We start from the raw sequence: 24,013 nt of genomic DNA on the forward strand, positions 1-24,013 counted from the left end.
GGCTTTCCTCCATGGAAAGCCGTGACCTTGGACTCATTAGCACAGAGCCCTGTCCCACCAAGTGAATGACCTCGAATACCACGCAGCAGAAATGAGAGGCACTGAGAGGGCCGTGGGGAGAGGTGGCTGATAAGGACAGCGTCTCTCTTCGTAGCAAAGGGAAGCAAAGCATAATTATCCAGATGTCGATGCCAACACAGAAATGCTTTCAATGCAACCAAGTGGACACTTGAACCAAAGGCCTTTTACGAATGAACAGGGTGGGGAGAAGGTAGCTGAATTCACCTGCGAGTTTTTCTCTTTTCTCTTTCTTGAACATCAACAACCAACACGTTGGGGGCATTCCAGAAACACCTCTGAATGGAAAGAGAGGAAACACTCTCTGAGCCTGTGTCACTCTGTCTGTCTGTCTCCACCAGCGTGGTAGCCATAAATAAGACACATGAGTCACAGTGAAAACCCACAACCTCTCTGGAGGCACAGCAGAGCAGCAGGTGGGCCCAGCCCTGCTCCTGGGAGGAAATCAAGTCTAGGGGGTGGCAAAAGACCATCCTTGCCACACAAATGCAAATGGCCCGTACTTCCCTGCCCAGCTTGGAAAGGAGGACTGCCCAGCCTGGCCACAGAGGTACTCGGCTCGCTGGTTTCCAGAAGCCCCCTCTCGGGCCTGGTTAAGGCCTTTAGACCCTCAGTCTTGAAAAATGGCTGCTCCCCACGTGTGTGATTTTAAATAAAACAAATACTCAGCCATAAGAGAAGGAAGTCCAGCAAAGTTCAGGCTTTTCCCAAGATGACCACCCTGAAGCCATTCGGTAAATCCTAAACAGAAAACTCTTTCCAAAATAAATGTGCCACGTCCCTACTCTGCTGCCTCATCTGCCTCGGGGTCCTGAGCAGGGCCCAGGCCACCACTGTCACATGTTCTGCAGCTTGGGGAGCACCCAGGCAGTCCACAACCGCCCTTCCAATGGGCCTCTCTCCAGCTCCAAGAATGCACGGTCTCATCACTCCACCATTAGACACAGAAGGAAAAACCACCCCTGCCTCCACTCCCCACCCCCCCGCCCCCAACTCTACGACTTACTCCCAGCTCCCCAACGAGGTGCTCAACCCTCCCTTTGAGAGGTTCTTCGGCAACCTGAAGTTATTTTTTCTAACTTCCTGAAATGCAAAATCTCTAACGTGTATATATCGTTTGAAAAGACACTGAAGTTCTGGTCTCAAGTCTGATGTACCCTTTTACCAGTGGCTGGGCTGCCAACAGGAACAGGGGTTCTCACCAGGGTAAAAAAAAAAAAAAAAAAAAAAAAAACGACAGCACAGGAGCCCCCTGCCCCCTCCGCCCCACCGGAATCCACACGCTTCCTCCACCCCTGCCTCTGCTGATGGAAGGACGAGCGTTTCATCGGCCACTTCGCTCCACACAGGACTGCGGTCAGGGACTGATACTGGGTGGGCTTTTATGGGATTTGTAACAACTATTTTTTTTTTCATACTCAGATAGCTTTCTGCCAAGATGTTCACGTCAGAGAAATGTAGAGCTATAGGGAACCGAATGAAAGATCTATAAATATAAACTGACTTTTCATCAACATGGCACTAAACTAATGGTTGAACTGTGGATTACTATCCTATAGAGACTTTAAGAGGAAGAAAGTAGATTGAGCCCATAATAACAATCTCCAAAACTGTTGAGAAAAAAGTTTGCAAAATTGTTAAGGGAAAAAAAGCAAGAAGCAGGACGACAGTGTGTATGGCAATTTCCCCATTTGTTTTCAAAAGAAATATATACAACATGCCTGTAGAATATTTCCGGAAGGATATACAAAGCGCTAGTATGATGGTTGTCTCTGCAGAGGGAGCTGGGAGTCTGGGATAAGAGGAAAGGTAATGTTTTGCCATCTGACTTTTTACTGTTTGAATTCTTTTCAAAGTATGTTTATTAAATCTTTTTTTAAAATATTATAAATATATAAATGTAAACACACCAAAAAATCATAGATTAAACATTTAGATTTCTAACAAGGAGAGAGACCTTGAAACTGTCTAATACTTTCATTTCAACAGTGAGGAAACCAAGGTCCAGAGAATAGCCTGGGTATGGCTGGAGGCCAGATGGACCTCCGGATTTCAGTTCTTTCTGCTCTTCTGCAGCATTTCCTCATTCATGGTCATGCTTTGGTTGCCCATGGTTACCTGACATCTACTCCCCAGGTAAATGAGGCATCACTATTGTTTATTTCACTGATATGACATGCTTAAAACAGGGAATCAGGGGTGAAGATTTTTTGGTCACCAAATTCTATTCCCACGGTGCTGCAAGAGTTGTGCTTAAATCTCTCCCTCCATGAAAAGCAAAGAAATGATCCCTAACTTATTAGGTTTCTTTAGCCCTGTTTTTCTTTTATGAGGTTTACTTTAAACAGAGCACACAGATGGCTCATCTGTGCCTGCAACATTTGGTTCATTTTCCTTGTGCTCTTAAGGTTCTGGCCACATCAGTACTATCTGCTTTGAAACATGAGCTCCCAAAAGGTCATCACCAATTCGCTTATGTTGCTGAGGCTCAGCTAATGAATTATGCTTCATGCAGGCATTTCAGAAGCCTTCTGATATGACAGTCTCTTCAGCTAATGCACTTGACCCCAGGCCCAATGTGCACTTGCTATGGGTGCAATTTATAAAATGATCATAACAGATCATTAGCGTGAATTCTTCCAACCCAGATAGGAAGCTCTATTTGAAATCCTGTTCCTCATGCTTTATTTTTCTTGACTTAACCAATGCACTGGCTGAAGTGTTACATAAGTCAGAGAAGTTCTAAATGCTTGGTCTCTTTCAAGAAACCCACAAAATAGACACAATCATTTGGTGGTTTAGGCAGCTGCCATTAACAAAGCCCAGACTAATGCTCTATTTCTTATGCATAATGTATTCATCCAAGTTAAATTCTCTTCATTTTGCTAAATTCTAGCCTCTGCTGTTTATACACTCCCAGGATGGTTATTTTACTAGGCTTTATTTTGGGGTTGGGGCAGGGGGAAACAAGGAAATCTAACATGGTACTTTTAAAATGATATTTTAGGAGTTCCCATCGTGGCGCAGTGGTTAACGAATCCAACTAGGAACCATGAGGTTGCGGGTTCGGTCCCTGCCCTTGCTCAGTGGGTTAACGATCTGGCGTTGCCGTGAGCTGTGGTGTAGGTCGCAGACGCGGCTCAGATCCTGTGTTGCTGTGGCTCTGGCGTAGGCCGGTGGCTACAGCTCCGATTGGACCCCTAGCCTGGGAACCTCCATATGCCGCAGGAGCAGCCCAAGAAACAGCAAAAAGACAAAAAAAAATTTAAAAAAAATAAAATGATATTTTAAAGATGAAAATAAATTAAAATAAAAATGTGAGCACCCATCAATTTCAGCTTACCTTCATCTAGTATATACCCATTTCTGGACAGATATGAGCTATAACATTCTACGACTTTCCCATTTTTATTTTTATTTATTTTTTTTTAGGGCCACACCCGAAGCATATGGACCCCTCCCAGGCTAGGGGTCCAATTGAAGCTACGGCTGCCGGCCTACACCACAGCTCATGGTAACGCTGGATCCTTAACCCACTGCGGGTTCAAGGCCAGGCATTGAACCCGCAACCTCATGGTTCCTAGTCAGATTCGTTTCCACTGTGCCATGACGGGAATTCTGAGGACTTTTCTATTTTTAAAAAACAATTAAATTTTTTTATCAGTTCACGTATTAATTACTTGAAAATATTCCCTTTTGGTCTCCAACTGCTCAGGGACTTCCCTTAGCAATTTTCTTACCTATAATTATGCTGATGGGCTGTGTAACAGGTTGCATCATTATCTGACGCAAATTAATAGTGGTGTGAAAAGAATGTCAAATCTGAGGACTCCCTGCATGCTGGATCCACGAAGACGGCCCTAGGGGAGCTTCTTGAGGTATGCCACTGGGTGTCCCCCAGTGGTAAGGGGTGCACTGACCCATTGCTCCATCTCTCAGAGCCCAGTGTCAAAGAGGCTACCAGCCACCCCCACCACACTGGCCCCCAAAGTCCTTCCAAGTGCCTCTGAACAGAGCTCTTCATGCTGTAGTAGAGGAGCAGGCAGAAACCTAGCACAACTAGGCTGGCTTTGCCCTAGTATTTCAAAGCACAGGGCAATTACCTTAGATTTAGGACCCTTTTTCTGAAACACCAGAATAATGTCCTAAATTTCAAGACAATCTTTCTTCTTCTTTCAGGCAGCCTGGTACATTTCTGAGACACTCTGAGACCAGCCCTTTCAAGTGTCAGGAAATTGGAATCATCATTCCTACCCCACAGATGAGCAAAATGAAACAGAGTAATGGAGACATTGAGATGCTACAACAACTCTTCTCACACATCCCTTTACACACAAATATGTCTGAATTATTGCGATAATGCACATGTGCATGTTTCATTTTGATGAAGAGTATCAAAACACCCACCATGGAAGTCATTCCAGTTTATGCTCCCATTATGCATCCATCTCTGGCTCCTCTACCCTCAGTGATAAGTTGTGTGATATTCACCATTCTGATAATTTAAAAAAAAACAAAACCTTATTGTAGTTTGAATATCTTTTTATATATTTGAGTCATTTGTATTTCTCTTTTCTGTCAATAACATACTCCTGTTTTTCCCCATTTTTCTATCATGTTGTTGATATTTTATTAGTTTACTAGAACTCTTTATCATTTAAATATATTAATCCTTTGGTTTTTATAGGTGATTCTCCATTCATTGTTTCTGGGTTTTTTGTTTTTTTTTTTACTTTCTGATGGTTCATGAAGCTATCAGGGACCTAACCTCCATGAAGCCTGGTTTTGTTTACTCTTTTGAAATTTAACATATCGGTTTGTATTTATGATTTACAGGGTTTGTGTTATACCTAGACAGACGATGCTACCATACAATTTTTAAAACTTCTGTCTTCTATTACTTTGAAGATTTAAATTTGTATCTTTCTGGCATTTATGTTGGCACTAAAAGTGAGATATTGATCCAATTTTTGTTTTTCCAGATGGCTACCCAGTTGTCCCAAACTATTTATTGAATAATCTATCATTTTCCTTACTGATATAAAATGCCACCTTTATCTTAAGATAAAGTTTCTATTTATATATATCAGTGTCTAGTTCTCGATTCCATTCTATACTATTGATCTTTCTGTCTATTCTAGTATTGGTATTATACTAATTAAATATATGTAATACCACTTAAAATATATAATAGCTTAAAAAACTAGTTCACCTAAATTATTCTCACTTATCTTTGCTGTGAATGGAGTCTTTGCTTCCATTTTATTTTCTACCTGGTCCTTTTTCTCTAAAGCTATTTTTGTATATTCATTTCACGTCCCATGCACCTTACTGTATTCTCTGGTTGTTTATAATAAATAGTTCATCATTTAGGATATAAGTCTACCATATGCACATCATGGAAATTCCACCTCTTGCTTTCCACATGCATACTTTCTTTGCCTTGTCCGAGTTCATTAGCTAGTGCCTACAGAACAACATTTAATACAGGCAATAGTAACAGACATCCTTGTTTTGTTGACAGCATGACCCCTAACAACCCAGGTAATCCTGCTAGCTCTGTATTCTGCAAAACCTTAGGGGAGAAGAAAAAAGGAGAAAACCAAACTGCCGATTTCTACTCTGGGGTCTGGATAAAACAGAAGCAAGGAACTTAGGAAGAAGGACAAGCTTTTCTCTAGGACCATCCACCTGCACTCCCCATGCTGGGTCTCTCTGGATTTCAGCTTGCCTTCCCCTCCCCCTTATTTGCCATGCTCTATAGGGCCAGGTGTGTGTTCTGTGCATGACAAAAAACAAGGGACAGAGTTCACATTCTAAGAACTCCCATGTGTGAGTCCCTACATTATATCTACAAAATCTCCTGTACTTAAATGTTAAATAACAATAATAATCAAAACCTGCTAACCTCTTGGAACTCCTGAGATGGTGGTCAGGGTTCTCTAAGTGGACAATCTGCCAGAGCAGGACCTTCCCAAGGTCTATCACAGACGTATCTGCTATAGCACAGGGGTCTAGTCTATAGTCAACAGGTTTTCAGTCGCTCTGATCCAAATACTACCCAGTCCATGAAAGCCTGAGTCACACGCTACCACCTTCACAAAGCTTTCCCAGACCATTGCACCTCACGCCTGGGGGGAGGCTGCTGGTTGCTTACCTCAGTGTCAAGTTTCTCCTTCTTCCTTAGTAAAGTAAACCTTCTGAATTTAGCTATGCCCATGACTGCCTAGAATAAAGACTATATTTCCCAAGCTTCCTTTAAAGGGAGAAAGTATGCCCTTCTTCTTATTCTCCTGGAATGACTATGTGATAGCTGGAGCCCTGGCAGCCACAATGAACCATGTGAATGAGGGCCATAAGGTAGGGATGATGGAGTGGAAAGCTGGATAGTCTGAGTCTCTGAAAACATCATGGTAATACCACATAAGTCCTGATCAAGAGTTCTTGCCCTTGAGAAAATAAAAACTTGTGTCTTTAAGCCACTGTTAGTTTAGGTTTTCTATCACACGCAGATAAACTTAATCCTAACTGGTACACACTGAGTAGGGCCCTTACTGATGACCATATAAAGGGGTCTCAGGGCCCTTTCTTGCTCATGAGTTATGTCTGTCCTTCCCCTGAACCCTGCTCCCTAAGGCCAGAGACTTCTCAGGCCTGCTTCCTACCAGGTGCCTACTCAGTGTCCAGTACACAGTGAATTTTCAATAAGTATTTGCTGAATGAGAAACTCTGAGTGACATGAAAGAAATGCCTGTTAGTCTTCTATGCTTTACATAGAAAACGCAGGGGAAAAGAAAAACTTTTCTCACCCTAGGAAACCTGGCAATGGTTTTGTTAACTTTAATTAACTCCTTGACACTCCCTTCTGGCACAATGGTCATTATTTGAATAATAGCAGTTGAGTCTCTTCTATTTTCAGGAAATTTATGCTTAGTGACTAGCTAGAAGTGAAGAAAAATCATAGAATTCAAATGAGGGCATTCATGCAGATGGGTAAATCTCATTTTTAAAAAGAATTTATTGTAAACCACAGTGAGTGTAAGAAGTTATTTAAACAATGAAGTATCTGATTCAGCTTCTGGTACAGAGAACGTTTTCAATAAACATGTTGCATTTATTGTTCATTTTCATTTCTTATTACATTTATTTTTTCCTTATTGCTCTTTTCTGATTTTTTCATCCCAGAGAGAAATTCAGCTCCTCCCTTCAGAGAAATCTAAGAGTCCATGACCAGTGTTGAAGTTACACGGGCCCTTCTTCCTTGTCTTGGTTCAGCACCTTTCTGATCTTTCCACCACAGAGGGAAGGGGACGTGAGGAAGAAGCCGGGAACATATACAGTTGGAACCTCCATATCCACAAATTTCACATCCAAAATTCAATCAATCGAAGATAGATGATATTTGAGAAAAAAATTCCAGAAAGTTCTAAAAAGCAAACTGTGAAATTGCTGTACACTGGCAACTATTTACATAGCATTTGCATTGCATTAGCAACTATTTACATAGTATTATGTTACTTTAGGTACCCTAAGTAATCTGGAGGGATCTGAAGTACACAGGAGGTTGTGCTTATACTATATGCAAATACTTTATACCATTTTATATAAGGACTTGAGTATCCACCAATTTTGGTATCTACCGGCAGGGCTAGAACAACCCCCTCAACTTTACTCTCACCAGTGCCAAAACCATGGGCAGGCATCCCTTCTTGCTCTGGATCTAGGCTCTCCTAACCTGTAATTTTCCACCTTCTCTTTCCTGTGCATGGTACCTACCAACAGGAAGGACCCTACCAGCCACACAGGTCCTACTTGTAACTTACAAATGGTGTTGAATGGAGCACAAAAGTCCCATACATACATACAAATCTTGGGCACATGGGCTGTTCCATGTGCACATTGTAAAAGGTACTCATTCTTCTGGAAGACTGAGCCCAAAGATGGGCAACTGCTTGGCAAGAGAAATGAGAGTTGAGGAGTTCCCTTCATGGCTCAGCAATTAACGAAACTGACTAGGATCCATGAGGATGCGGGTTTGATCCCTGGCCTCACTCAGTGGCTTAAGGATCAGGCGTTGCCCTGAGCTGTGGTGTAGGTCACAGACATGGCTTGGATCCTGCATTGCTGTGGCTGTGGCGTAGGCCAGCCGCTGTAGCTCCGAGTCAACCCTTAGCCTGGGAACTTCTAAATGCTGTGGGTGCAGCCCTAAAAAGCAAAAAAAAAAAAAAAAGAGAGAGAGAGAGAGAGAAATGAGAGTTGAGGTTCAGTCTCCAGTGGCCCCCTGACTAGGCGCCCTGGTACAGGAAACCAAACCACAGCTCAGTCTGGCCCTGCAGCTCACTACCACTTATGAATTTTGAAATCAGTTTAGTAGGTCCCTTCATGGACCTTCAGTTTAGTAGGTCCCTACATTATTTAAATTAAACAATAGGGGAGTTCCCATTGTGGCTCAGCAGTAATGAACCTGATTGGTATCCTGGTTTGATCCCGGCCTCACTCAGTGGGTTAAGGATCTGACATTGCCCGTGAACTGTGGCGTAGGTTGTAGATGCAGTTGCTGCGGCTGTGGCGTAGGCTGGCTGTGGCGTAGGCCGGCAGCTGCAGCTCCAATTCAACCCCTGGCCTGGGAACTTCCAAGCGCCACAGGCGCAGCCCTAAAAAGCAAAATAATAATAATAAAGCAAAAAAAATAAAATAAAAATTTAAACAATAGGTTATTAAAATGGACCCGGTGCCTCTCGTGTAAGGAGGGCAAACAGGATCCCATTCATCTTCACGCATATACCCTGTGTCACAAGGCAGAATGTACTTCCCACTGTGCGTTTGTCTTTTTGTCATTTCTTGGGCCGCTCCTGCGGCATATGGAGGTTCCCAGACTAGGGGTCGAATCGGAGCTCCAGCTGCCAGCCTACACCACAGCCACAGCAATGTGGGATCCGAGCCACGTCTGCAACCTACACCACAGGTCACGGCAACGCCGGATCCTTAACCCACTGAGCAAGGCCCGGGATGGAACCCTGAACCTCATGGTTCCTAGTCGGATTCGTTAACCACGGAGCCACGATGGGAACTCCTGAGAGCAAGTTTTGAAGTGACTGTCAAAACCATTGCATTCCTGACTGGAGAGGAGGGGAGTGAAGACACCCCCATGTCACTGCGTCCAGCTGTAGCATAAGGGCTCCCTCCCTCCCACTCCCCAGGAGTGGTCCCCTAGCACCAACCCAGTTACACTCCGAAGCTGTCTATGGTGTTTCGTGGCAAGGTAGATTGAAGCTTCTGACTCATGAGGCCCTGGGTTGACTTGAGGCTCTAGCTTCCCACATTACTTCTGTCCCTGTAACACCGCAAATGATTAAGCACTGGTTGCAAACTTAGCTGCCTATCAATGGAAACCATGTGTCTGGCCAGTGGATGAGAAAACAGGAGCATCACCACTACAGGCAGGCACTGGATCCCAACTGAGTGTGGCTGAGAGCGGAGGGAGCACTCAGGACTGTCTGCGAACTGTTTTCTTAGACCTTATTCTTCTGGCACCAGCATCCAGTTCCAAATCTAATGACTCGTTCAAGGTGAGAAAACACCTTCTGTAATGTCCATAAATACTGGTCCCGAGAAACATGTCTCCAGCTCCCATGAAACATTAAGTCTTGATTATATCCCATCTCTCATTCTTTCCAACTCAACTGGGAGGTACTTGAGCGCAAAGAGCTTAAGCCTCTTCTTCCTGCTGTACTAAGCCCGCAGCTGGGTCTAAAATGAGTACTTCCTGGCACCTTGCTTCTCAGGTACTTCTTTTCCTTATCTCACTTCCTCCCTATTCCTGAGAAAGCAGGACTTGCAGAGATGGAGCTGAAAATAGTTTTGCCTCTTTGATGGTTCCAAAGAAAGATGTCTCACCTTTCCTAATGCTACTCGGCTGACTGCTTGGAGGAAAAAAAAAAAAATTGTTACACTCTAGGGGGGTGCTAATTAGAATCAATTAAAACTCAGCTGGCCTGCCCTGGCACTCAATTCCCTTGCAGGACCTGCTCAGCCCTTCTGAAAATCAAAGAGGGATCCAGACAGAAAGATTCTGCAGCAATAAGAATATCCACCGACTTTCCCCGACTGAATTTTCCGAATAAATTGCAGCCAGCCAGCCAGCATCCCTTCGGTTAGGAAGTAAAATCATTGCTGGATTTGTCAAGAGCATTAAATGCCCTAAGTTACTGAGGTCATTATAAACTAGGCTCCATTAAAAAGAAGAAAAAAGAAAAAAAAAAAAGGCTGTGAACATCGCGCCAGCCCCTCAGGTCTCAACGAGGCCGGGTGATGCCTCAGAATGGGAGACAAGCCAGTTTGAGAGCAGACTGGATCCAGCTTCATTCAACATTACTACCAGTTATTTGATAACGACAGAACCCAACTAGGCACAATTTATAGTGACGTGTCCTGCCTTCCATGGGAAGGACAGCAATTCCAGGGGAAAACTGCCCTTGTGGAGAAATTACCTAGCCTTCTGTTCCAGGAAACCCAGCATAGCATCACAGCGCAGGACCATCAGCCCACACCAGACAGCTGCATCATCAGCATGGGTGTGCACCAGCTCAAGGCCGATGAAGACCCTATGATGGGGTCCACCAGATGTTCCTACTAAAGAACATCAATGATGCTTGCGTTTGCACCAATGACATGGTCAGGCTTGTCCTGCACAACTTCGGATGACCTCCTCCCAGCCAGGCACTCATGCTCTTTCCTTCTCCCTCCTCTTCCCAATACTACTCACACTCCTCCAGATGCTCCAAATATCATCCACAAATGAGCAGGGCTGCAGTGGGAGTGGGCGCCATGCGCTGCTGCTACTGAGGTTAGTGTGCATGATACTTGGACATTAGGCTAGTTGCACCTGACAGGAGAAGTTTGTCTTGTCCCAGCATGTGCCTTGGAAAGACTTAAGTAATGCAAAAGTTTGTCTTTTTTTTTTTATCTGACAAGTTGCTCTAGTAACCCAAAGAAATGAAAGAGAAAGCAGCTGCCTCGCCACCCAGATATGGATTTGTTCAGATGTTTCAATACTTCATGATGCAATAAAACCACGAAAATTTTCTTCAAAATAGAAAAGCATAAGAGGTGATTGATGGATATGTTAATTAACTTAATTGTGGTAATCATTTCACAATATATAATTACATCAAATCATCATGTTGAGTGCTTTAAATATATATATATTTAAATATATATATCTATATATATCATATATATTAAAGACACACTTTTATATATATATAAAGATATATATATATATCTTTATTTGTCAATAATATGCGAATATAGCTGAGAAAAATAATTTTTTTTTGTCTTTTGTCTTTTTTTGTTGTTGTTGTTGCTATTTCTTGGGCCGCTCACTCGGCATATGGAGGTTCCCAGGCTAGGGGTCAAATCGGAGCTGTAGCCACCAGCCTACGCCAGAGCCACAGCAACGCGGGATCCAAGCCGCGTCTGCAACCTACACCACAGCTCACGGCAATGCCGGATCGTTAACCCACTGAGCAAGGGCAGGGACCGAACCCGCAACCTCATGGTTCCTAGTTGGATTCGTTAACCACTGCGCCACGACGGGAACTCCAGAAAAATAAATTTTTAAAAACTATCCTCCATGAAAAAATAAACAAAAGACAAAAGATGCCACTTTTTGAGAGGGCGCAGAGATGAAGACTTTACAACTACACACACATGAACTTGGTGAGCAGAATTTATCACATGTCCACTGTGTGCCAGGAGCATCTGAACTCACCAAGTCAGAACAACTACAGCTGGAGGAGTTCCCACTGTGGTGTGATGGGGTCAGCGGTGTGTCCGGAGCACTAGGACACAGGTTCTTTCCCTGGCCCCATTAAGGATTCGGCATTACCACAGCTGTGGCATTGATCCCTGGCCCAGGAACTCTACCTGCCATGGGGTGGCCAAAAAAAATTAAAATAAAATAAAAATAAATTGTAAATATAAATAAATAAATTAAATAAATAAATACTACAGCTAGAAAGTCATCTGGGAACCAAATCAGGCCCCCCATCACTATCACACCAGTGTCATTTTGAAAGTCCCTACCTCACATTCTCAGATAGGCGACTTACACAAAATCGGTACTCCCTCAATGTTTTTTTTAATATCATTATCAAGTCCAAACTTCTCAAATTGTACACTTAACAACTGGACATGTCTTTCATGGCATGTCAACGGTGCCTCAATACGTCTGTTTTTAAAAAAGAGGTTCAATTACTCAACGTCTAATTGTTTGGAAAAAAACATACTTATATTTAATAAATCAAACACCCCTAGTGCATAATAAAAACAACCGTCATGTTTGCTCCCCATAAAGAGCCCTGGTAAGGAACATGAATGGGGAGAGAGGCCTGTACCCACACCAAAGGGGCAGGAAAAACAGATGCATGCACAGGTTACTAATAACCCAAGACAGGATGTAATAAGTGCCAAGTGAGTGCTCCCAACAGCACAGGCTGCAGGAGTAGTGACTGCCAACTGTATTCGCTTAGGGGGAAACCCAGCCATTTCACCGTTTTAAATACAGACTCTGCATTCCTCTCACAGTCCCGGCGTTTGGATTCCCAGAGCATCACCCATTCCTGACCACGCATGTGGGCCTGGCCGTTGTGTCACCAAGCAACAACCCTCGCTTCTGGTACTCCTGGTCTCACCCCCAGGCCAAGAAAGGGATAACCAGCACAACTAGACAAACTTTAGAATCGAATAACACAGATGAAATTGCCCACAGAGTTCAATGGGGCGTTAACCACAGGGATAGACACTAAAACCCAAACAGATCTGATTGGCCTCAATTAGATGCATAAATTCCTACCTGGGCACTCTGAGAATGTCATGGCTTGGTTTATGGATAAATATAACGGGACCAATTTCTAAATGGCAATTTAAAATACCACCTGGCTAAAGCCTAGAATAACCACATTGCCCTAGATCCTCCATCACGATTACATGAGACAAATGAAAAGTGCTTAGAGTAAGAACGGAGGAAAGCACTATGTCTTTAAAAGGACATTTCATGGGTTGTCATACCTACATTCCTGGAAGTTTACAGTGTCTAAGGTCTAACACAGGGGCTGGAGCACAGCAGTAGTCAACAGACGTCTGTTGAGTGAAGAACAAATATGATGTATAAGAATATCAGAGTGTCTTGGGCAAAGCTCTGTTTTATGTGTATTTGATTTTTGTCATAAGCAACTTGGGACCGCGTTTCTTATGGAGATTCACCAGTCGAAATGTGTAAGGCTGTTGGAAAGTCTCTATGCTATGGCCATGCGTTCAAAGGTTTTTCTCCTCTCCGGAAAATGATTCAACAGCAAGATGCCTTGGCCGTGTGTGTGTGTGTGTGTACATATCTGACGGTGTGTGAGCTCCGGTTCAGGGGCAGAAGTGGGCGTGCTTTATCAGACTGTCTTTATTTTACTTTCCCAGTTTGGCTCTCCATGTCCTGAGCATGTAAACAGCCCGACTTCAGCATTTAACCCTGGGCACTGTAAACTATCCGTCTATAGCACAGGTTTGAGCCTAAAGGACCAGGGGGAACATGCCTCCCGTATATTAGCTCATATTTGAGATATCAGGAGCACGATCCTTTTTTTCCATTCTCCCTCCCAGGAGGGGGAGAGAGGGGCCCATTCCATCAGCCTGAACACACCAGAATCTCCTCACGTGGAAAGAACAAATCTTGCAGCAAGGCCTCCTGCGATGCCTAGCCCTCACCATTCAGACTCCACCAACTGGCTGCAGCCTCTGGAGACTTAGAGCCCCACTACCAACCAAGCCCTCATTTTTTGTCTAGTGACTTTTAGTGTTTCTGGAACAGCCAGCACCAAGTCTGTGAACGCCAGCTTCAAACCTGTACCCTCACCCTTCATCCCAACCCGCACCTGTCAATCTCTGATTCCATCTCTGTGCCTCTCTCTCTCAATAGTTATCAGAATCTCTCTCCAAATCCTCTCTTGAGAGGATGGAGAGATGTTAAACCTCTTCAACATCTAAGAGCACAGAAGGAAAGTGTGGGAAATAGAAAGAGCCTGGATCTGGAAAATAGACTTCTCATGACCTTTGCCCTTTAAGGACTTCACCTTCACGTTGCATGGTCACCAGGTCAGAGCTGGAAAGGCTGAGCTGAGCCAGCCTATCTGTCCCAGCTGGCAGGAACCCAGCTGAAGGAAGGCAGAGTGCCTACATAAGTCAATCAACAAACCCACAGCAAGGGCTCATGTATACCCACAGGCCCCAGGCTTCCTGTTCTTGGTGGTCACCTGCTCCCTGACCCCTTCCTCTTCTAAGTATTCCATGTCTGTCCCAATCCACCCCATCTTTCAACCTAGTTCCACTTCTCCAAGAAAGACTTCCCTGACTGTTACAGCCCGTATACCATGAGCTTGACCCTCTTAGATCTACAGGGCTTCCTGTCTGCATCACATACTTCGCACTGATTACAAATGGACTTAGATTTTAATATATGTGCACTTTCCCCCCAAAATGGATTGCAAATACCGAGGGCAGGGTTTTCCCTAGCAAAACTACCTTTTGCATATTAGACATGCTATTTAAAAAAATATGAATTAATGTGGAATAAAGATGAGGTAGGGGCCTGTGCAAATACTGCGTTTTTCCTTTGGACCTAATGTGTACGCCTGTAGTTGAGTGTTTACAGCAAGAGATTGTCTATGGAAGTCCAGGCACAGATGCTATTGTAGTCATGTTGCCATTTGCTGCTTGCATATTTATGAAAAATTATCCTTTCAGGATGAAATTTTCCATGACTGGCTTCTGACCCAAAATCAGGGTGTTTCTCTCTCTCTCTCTTTTTTTTTTTTTTCTTTTGGAAAATTTGAACAATATCCAGTCAGCCAAGTAGAAGTTGGGCATTAGTGAAAAAAAAACAAGGACATGTTTTGTCTTTCAAAATCGATGTAAGCCTTTCTTTTGCGTGACCAATTAAAGAACAACTAAACTTCAAAATGAGAAACTTTCCACTTCTCTTAGGCCTCATCAAGGATGAACCTTGATGATAATGAGATAATGGAATGAGAATAAAGCAGAAACAGTTGAAATTTGTCTCTCTTCATTTTACTTGCACTAAGTTTCACAAATGCCCACAGATGCATGACTTCTGAAATTTAAAAATACATGGTATTTGTGAAATTTGAGTCTACTGAGGCGGAACATACTCAGAGAAATGAAAAAAACTTTCCAGATAAGTCCAGATTAATATCTGGAGGGTAAATAACTTAGTTCCCTCCAAATTTCCCTTAACATAAACTTTTTTTGCCTTCTTACTTCTCATCTATGCAATTTCTTCACCTAATACTTGTTTTAACACTCTGATTTACCCAAGTTCACCCTGGGCCCTTAAAATTACAAAGCAGTTTAGAAACAACTGGTCCCCATTGAGGAAAAAAGAATGTATACACACCATGTTGCACAGTAGGAGAAAAAAAAAAAAAGCACTGGGGAAATTAAAAAAAGAAAAAAGAAAAGAAACGACTGGTCCCCTTAACTAGCCATGCTTTTTTTTTTTTTTTTTGTCTTTTTAGGGCCGCACCCAGGGCATATGGAAGTTCCCAGGCTAGTGGTCTAATTGGAGCTGCAGCCACCAGCCTACACCAGAGCCACAGCAACGCAGGATCAGAGCCGCATCTACGACCTACACCACAGCTCACGGCAACGCCGGATCCTTAACCCACTGAGCAAGGCCAGGGATCGAACCCGCAACCCCATGGTTCCTGGTCGGATTCGTTAACCACTGAGCCACGACAGGAACTCCAAGCCATGCATTTTTATTTGGCGATAACTGTTGCAAAACATTGGCACTCTGCAGAAAGGAACAGCATTTTTAAAACCTGATCCCTCACTAATGCTGCTAAAATTATATATCACATTCGTAACAAATACCAAAATAAAATATAAAATCTTAGCTTTGGTTTCTTTAATTTTTTTAATTTAAAAGGACATTTTAAGAACATTTTGCATTATTTAACTCAAAAGAAATACATTGAAAATTCTGAATGCATTTGACCACAGGTAGAATACGAAAAGATTAAGTAAAAAAGCTCAAAATTTCCATATACACATATAACCCAAGAAAACCAAAAAGAAACAGATAAGGAATACAGAAAAGCCAGGTGAGCAGAAACTCCCTTGTTATGACAAAGAAACAAAGGTTTTTCCCTTGGATCAGTGGATGAACTACCGACTTGGTCAATTTCAGCCCGAAAAGATTCTTCAGACTCCTGTAAAATAAAGTTGCTGTTTACATTGTAGGGACAGAGAGAAGGGCAGGAAAAGCTAGTGATTTGCTCCCCACAGTGCCCGGTCTCTGAATAGACTTTCCATCACTTAATTCACCTTTCAAGTGCCTTCAGGTTCCCTACCTTAAACAGTCCTATCCCGAGATGAAATTCCCCAAAGCAGATCGAAAGCAGTCATCCAAGACCCCAGCGTCCACAAAGACACCTGTTCCTCTGAATTACCCACCTCAGTAAAGATCACTCAGGGCCACCTCATTGCTCAAGCCAGAAATGTGGAGTTTGTCCTGGATTCTAGCCACCCTCACTCCCCATGTTCAACCCACCGCCAGCCCTGCCTTCTCCAATCAGTATAAGGCCTGCCAATTTCCAGTCCAAGTCATCAGCATCTCTAACCAGCCAACTACCTACCACAGTTCCCTAATTTTTTTAACCGATGGCTGGTCCATTCTCCAGGGTGATAAATTTCAAATCTGGCCAGGCTATTTCTCAGCATAAAAATCTCTTCCTCGGAGTTCCTGTTGTAGTGCAGCAGAAATGAATCAGACTAGTAACCATGAGGCTGCAGGTTCGATCCCTGGCCTCACTCAGTAGGTTAAGGACCCAGCGTTGTCGTGTGTAGGCCAGCAACTGTAGCTCCAATTTGACCCCAAACCTGGGAACATCCATATGCCATGGGTGCAGCCCTAAAAAGCAAAAAAAAAAAAAAAAAAATCTGTTCCTCAATCCTCTGTTACCCTCAGAATAGAGCCCAAACTCAAAAATGACTCTACACCCAAAGGAGCTTCTTATGATTCCAGGATTAACTCTTAAGGAATGAACAGAGAGGAGGGAGAAGCAGGCATGGGAGAGAGAGACAGAGAGAGAAGGAGGGAAGGAGGGGCCAGCTGACAAAAAACCCCACTCGTACCCATCACCCCACTTCACAATGCAGTCACCTTTTTCAGTTTCTCATTTCAAGTCTCTGCTTACTTTTTTTTCTTTTTAGGGCCACACCTGCAGCATATGGAGGTGCCCAGGCTAGGGGTCAAATCAGAGCTACAGCTGCTGGCCTACAACACAGCCACAGCCACGCGGAATCCAAGCCACATCTTTGACCTACACCACACCTCAAGGCAACACTGGATCCTTAACCCACTGAGCGAGGCCAGGGATCAAACCCACATCCTCATGGATACTAGCTTGGTTCATTACCACTGAGCCGCAATAGCAACTCCTCAAGTCTCTGCTTAAATGTCACCTTCTCCCAAAAGCCTCCCCTACCCCATGCAGCTAGTTCAGAACCCCTTTGAAGTGCCCCCATGGCATACATCCCAGCACTTCTCATACAATGTAACTGTCCATTTGCCTGTCTGTCCCCCACATTGAGTAGAAGCCCCCTGAGGTCAGGGTGCACAGAACGCTCATGACCCCAGTTCTATCCCCAGGGCCTAGCTTGATGTCTGGTACATGGCAGGGGCTCCCTAATGATCTGTTGGACGAATACATGAATGATGTAGAAATTGGGAAGAAAAAAGGAAAGAAAGGAGATGCCTGCACCTCCCTCCAACCACCGGCAGTCACTGACCACAGAAGGATGAGCGTGTGCTACCTTTGCTCATAGGCCTCCTTGGAACCCGGGCTGAGCTTTTCACTACCCTCTTCATCACAACCACCTTTCTTCGAAGTGGAACAAAGTGTGTGTCTGGTAGAGAATGCAAGACGTGATGGTATCTGCACCCACTGGCGCCACTTCCTGGCCTTCCTTTGGTGGGTGGGTCACAATTTACTTCAAGCAGAACTGTCCTTCTCTTAATCATCCTCCAACCTTGAACTGAGTTTTCCTCTTAAGGTAAAAATAGAGTCTTTATGAACATCACTCTGAAGCACACATGTACATACAGAACAAAGAAGGGGCTCTGGATCCTTTAAGGAATTACCAAAATGTCTTAAATGGTTTTGCTGCACTGGCTTTGGTTCTTAAAAATCACCTTCACAGAGCAACATCTCAATCACCAGAATACTTGCCTTGTGAGCAAACAATGATCAAAACACAGGCTGCTGGGGGACCCCGCCCAGGGGAGCTGTGGAACATGGATAGGGCTGAACAGCCAGCAGAGAAACAAGGGTAGGGGGCAAAGGGGGTGTCCTGAGATTGGGGATGATTCTGGTAATAATCCCCTCTAGTGAAGCTGTCTTGGGGTTCCCTGGACTTCCCATGGTCCAGAAGACCTCCCCACTCCAGCAGTAAATAACCGCTCCCCTCCGCCTCCCCCCACCCCCCAAGAAATCAACAACTGGCATCCATTAACCACCAGGATCATAGAGTCAGGGCACAAAATCAATGAGGAGAGGCTAAAGCTTCTCATGTCAGAGCCTGAAGTGGAGGCAGTGACTTTGAGGAAAGAAGCAAAATGCTGAGATGCTTTCATTTCCACCATCGGAATTTGCCCCCTCCCCTGCCCCACATCCTGCCAGCTGGCAGCTTCCTGGTGGATGGGGGCCTCCCATCTGGGACCCTCTGCCAGCACCTGGTGATTTTCCAGTGGTGCTGGCTAACAAGCAGAGACCTGAACGCTTCTGGCATGACCTTCAGCCCAGCCCCTCCCCAGCCTCCCCTCCTCCCAACCTCAGATGATGAAAGATAAGCGGGCCCAGTAGACCAGCTTGCTGAAAAGGAACAAGCTCGGAGGGAAATAAGGGGTGAGCAAACGAGGAAATGCACCACTGAATTTCCCCAAACCACATGGACCTTAAAACTTGTCAGACCGGTTTAAAATTAGCCAATACCCAGGAGAATTTATTAAATGCAACTGTTATGATTCATTTAGATTCGCTCCGGTTCTGAAACAAGAAATGACAGTGACACAACTGTATTTATTCCCCCACATGGGTCACAATCCCCCCACAGCTCCTGAGTAAAAGATGGGATAAAGGCGTGAAAGCAAAGACAGAAAGAGCGGCATGTGTAGCCACCTCCAGAAAAGGAGAGCTGAGAAGAGTTGAAGGCTCAGGTTAAGATGATGCAGGGTTTGCTGGAGCTTCCTGGTTTGAGGAAACATTTTCTAGAAAGGAGACTGATTCACGTATGTCTGCAAAGTGCTTTCTCATGCTGGTCCTATTTGGTTTTGCAACCTACAACATTCTGGATGATTCTGTTGTCTGTAATTGACGATGAGGCCCAGCCCCAGGGTCTTCCCCCCTTCTCCCTGGTCAGCCAGCCTCAGAAACGTCCATGCCACCTCGCCCGGTCCCTCCCTTCTCTCACATTTAATGAGCCTCCAATTGGAATCAGGTGTATGGATGACCTGGGGAATTCTTTGCCTTGTTGAGGCAAATGTAAATGAAGATACAGGATCTGTAACAGGCAAAACCCAAATACAAAAATCCCGCTGTCAAAAACAATCACTTTTCTCACCCGATTCCCAAAGAGTTCAACCACCTGCTTCCCTCTGCCTTCTGGTTCATCAGGACGAGGCCCAGAATTCTCCAGAACTCCTCGGGGGCACCAGAGGAGGAGTTTCTACAGACGAAGTTCAAGTCTCCCAACCCTCCTCTCCCGGAGGCAGTGCCTCCCTCCCTTCAGGAAGCGATCTCTTTTCCATTTGACTTTCCATAAAGAAGCTGGCGTTTTATTTTTCCTTGGCTTCCAATCTCTGCTTTGGACAGTGCCGTAAAATTCCTCAGTGATTTATGGCCTGTTTTTCCTTTAAAGTGGAAAAGCACTAATCCCTCACAGACAGGGGAGAACAGCATTTCAAATGTGAGGTAATCTAGAAATCCGTCCATTCAGCATAGATGAGTTGGGGCCTGACGCATTGCTGAAGGTTTATGTGGAGTCCCTAGCCCTTGACGTGGGCTCACTAATACCCTGGTCACAAGTCAGTACCTGGTTTGAAAGATTCTTCTTGGCCAAAAAGCTCATTGTCACCTGTCCCTGACATCTGAAAATTCCAGAGAGAGAGATGCCGCCCTCTGGGTGAAGGATTGCTTCCTCTCCAGCCTGTGTAACTCATTATGTATCTATACCCCAGTGTAGATGAGTTTATCAGCAAAGAGGAACCCAGGAACCCTGACTGGGCCCCAGGCTAGGAGAGGCCGTCAAGGACACGAGAACTTGAAATCAATCCTTGCCTCCCTCACTTTTTTTTTTTTTTTACTGTCAGCCCGCCCACACAATCACATGCAGATCTTTGCATGTAGCTTTTTCCCAAACACAAGGAAATGAAATATTAAAATATGCCTCCACAATAGAGTCGATTGGTAGCATTAACCCAGAAACAAATGATTTCTAAAGCAAAGGAGCAAGAATATTAACTGTACTTGGATAATATTCAGCCTGACCTGACTCAGGAAAGAGAAGAAACCATGGGCCTCTGACCTCAGCCCATGTAATTCTATATGAACCATCTCAGGAATCATAACATTAGCTTGGTGACTGCTTTATAAATGTCACTGGCTAAAGACAAAACAAAGAGGAGCTACTAAAATATCATTTAGAAAATCCTGCTAATGAGAGCCCTGTTTGCACTCCACTTTTTCATATAAAAACTGTTGTCCAACCTCAGCTTCTCTCCCAACTTTGAGGTCAGATACCTTCAAATAATACTTGGATCCAATTTTTAAAAACCAAGGTTTAATGGTTCATCGTTAAGCTTAACGATAAAAAGATTAACAAAAACCAATAATGATCCCTTACTGCTCCTCGCAGTAGTCTCCCTTGGTCAACGGCCCCAAATAGGAAGTATTTCCCTTAAATAATAGGGGCCAGATTCTCAGACAGTACTTCCTAAAAGAGTTCAAGAGATGAGAGCTGTCCCCAAAACAATGTTGCAATTTTGTTTGGGAACACTATTCACTCAATGGACAATGGAAATCAGTATATTAAAGGCTCTGAGAAGTTCTGCCACAAATGTTTAGCTTTATTTAATCCATCGTTTGCCAAATATACCTGATGATGGCATTCCTTTTTTTTTTTTTTTGAGTATATATGATCTACTAACTTATTTCACTCTGCAGAATACATTTTGGGAAACCCTACTCCAACTTGAAAGGAAGGATCTTGTCAGTACAGTAGGGCGTATTACAAAGTAAATGCATCCTGACATGCTAGAGAATTCTGGAAGTGAGGGGAACAAAAAGAGGACTCATCTTTTTGAAATAACCCCTCATCATGGTTTTTACCATCTCCTTGACATGTAAAGCCCAACCCCCAAGAGACAGGCAAAAGTTATCTCACTAAATAGAGAAGTGTCAACTTTTGTCAGCCCCAAGTGTGGTCTGATCATCTGCCCCAACCTCAGTTAAGTAGCTGAAGAGCAGATTGAAAATATAACTAACTAAATAAATCAGGCTCCCTTATGAAAAGTTCTAGACACATGGTAATGGCATTAGCTTATGACCAATAAACCAGGCGATGGATAATGACGGATGATGGAAGCCTGGTAGATGGATGATGCTTGGATCCAATGCGGCAGAGCTATACAAGCACATTAAGAGGAATCAGGAAACCTGTTTTCTCACATTTTCCCAAAGAGTTTTTGCTTTGAACAAGTTGTTGAAGTTCGGAGCTCTTATAGTTTTCCATCAGTACATGAAGATTAAGTGAGTATCTGTTATTTTTTTAATTAAAAAAAAATTTGGGGGGGAGTTCCTGTCGTGGCGCAGTGGTTAACGAATCCGACTAGGAACCATGAGGTTGCGGGTTCGGTCCCTGCCCTTGCTCAGTGGGTTAACAATCCAGCGTTGCCGTGAGCTGTGGTGTAGGTCGCAGACGTGGCTCGGATCCTGCGTTGCTGTGGCTCTGGCGTAGGCTGGCAGCTACAGCTCCGATTCGACCCCTAGCCTGGGAACCTCCATATGCCGCAGAAGCAGCCCAAGAAATGGCAAAAAGACAAATTAAAAAAAAAATTTTTTTTGTTTGTCTTTTGTCTTTTCAGGGCTGCACCTGAGGCATATGGAAGTTCCCAGGCCAGGGGTCTAATCGGAGCTGTAGCTGCCAACCTACACCACAGCTCACAGCAACGCCGGATCCTTAACCCACTGAGCAAGGCCAGGGATCAAACCTGCAACCTCATGGTTCCTAGTCCGATTCGTTAACCACTGAGCCACGATGGGAACTCCCCTGAATATCTGTTATTAAATAGCACTTTTTACATTCTTTCAGCTAGAGAGAAAATGTTGATTCATTTGAATGCCTTTTGAATAGAGCTTAAATGTACAAATATACAATGTTACTAAATGTAAAATGGTATTGATAGCAATACCTTCCGGACCAGGCCTTGGGCCCCCTGGGTCATTGTGTTTGGAAGAGGACATACTTGTGCATATGCAGTAAATAGCCTTGTCCTAAAAACCAAGAGAGCCAGGTGCTCATTCAGTCGCCCCAGCCTCCAATTCATCAATGAACTTGCTGAGTCTTGTCCTCAAACGTCAAATGAAGAGGGAGAACATGGATAAACAACAAGATCCTACCATACAGCACAGGGCCCTACATTCAAAATCCTGTGATAAACCCTCATGAAAAAGAATATTTAAAAAAAAAAGGTATATATATGCATAACTGAATCACTTTGCTGTAGAGCAAAAATCAACACATTGCAAATTAACTATATTTCAATAAATTTAAAATGTGTTTGAAAAGAGGGAGAATATGTACTTATCACCATACTGGTTGGGTGGGAGAATCAAGAGAAAAAGCACAGATTTTTGAATAAATATATTAACCTTGTGTAGTGCCATGAGAGGTGCGGACAAAACACATTATTTCCCGAAGACCCCACATTCCTGATCCAATGCAAAACTGTCCTGTGCTGGCTGAAGTAGCTAGGGCTGGAGAAACCCACCATATATCACAGGGCACAAACTGAGCTCTCTAACCTTGAACTTTAGACAGTTCAACCCATGAACCCTGATGCACCACTATCTGATACTGAATGCCATCTGCAGGGGTGTCAGGAGATGGGGGCTCTTGGAGAACATAAGGTATTTCAGTTCATCAGGTCCCTTGGGCATCCTACATCTGTGGACTGGTTCACTGAAGAACAGATGAGCAGGTTTTTCAGAACTGGGTGGGTCCCACTCATTCTTTAGAAGCTACTGACTCTATGGAATTTTGGAGGTGAGAAAATTGGAAGCTGGAGTTCCCGTCATGGTTCAGCAGAAACTAATCTAACTAGGACCCATGAGGGCAGAGGTTCAATCTCTGGCCTCATTCAGTGGGTTAAGGATCTGGAGTTGCCATGAGCTGTGGTGTAGGTCACAGACCCAGCTCGGATCTGGCGTTGCTGTGGCTGTGGTGTAAGCCAGCAGCTACAGCTCCAATTCGATGCCTAGCATGGGAACTTCTGTATGCTGTGGGTACAGCCATAAAAAGACAAGAAAGAAAGAAAGAAAGAGAGAGAGAGAGAGAGAGAGAGAGAAAGGAAGAAAGAAAGAAAGAGGAAAAGAAAGGAAGAGGAGTTCCTGTCGTGGCGCAGTGGTTAACGAATCCAACTAGGAACCATGAGGTTGCGGGTTCGGTCCCTGCCCTTGCTCAGTGGGTTAACGATCCGGCATTGCCGTGAGCTGAGGTATGGGTTGCAGACGCGGCTCGGGTCCCGAGTTGCTGTGGCTCTGGCGTAGGCCGGTGGCTACAGCTCCGGTTCAACCCCTAGCCTGGG

At 44.2% G+C, this 24,013-nt stretch overlaps 1 protein-coding gene and 1 pseudogene across 1 annotated transcript in view; one reads left to right on the plus strand and one right to left on the minus strand.

The window, feature by feature from the left end:
- The window catches only part of PRKCE (protein kinase C epsilon), a 514,416-nt gene that overhangs the window by 468,940 nt on the left and 21,463 nt on the right, over positions 1 to 24,013 (minus strand). The window lies entirely within an intron of this gene.
- On the plus strand, positions 10,400 to 10,782 carry LOC125128100 (nuclear transport factor 2-like; annotated as a pseudogene).

The sequence above is a fragment of the Phacochoerus africanus genome, chromosome 5 (assembly GCF_016906955.1).
Source record: "Phacochoerus africanus isolate WHEZ1 chromosome 5, ROS_Pafr_v1, whole genome shotgun sequence".
NCBI lineage: Eukaryota > Metazoa > Chordata > Mammalia > Artiodactyla > Suidae > Phacochoerus > Phacochoerus africanus.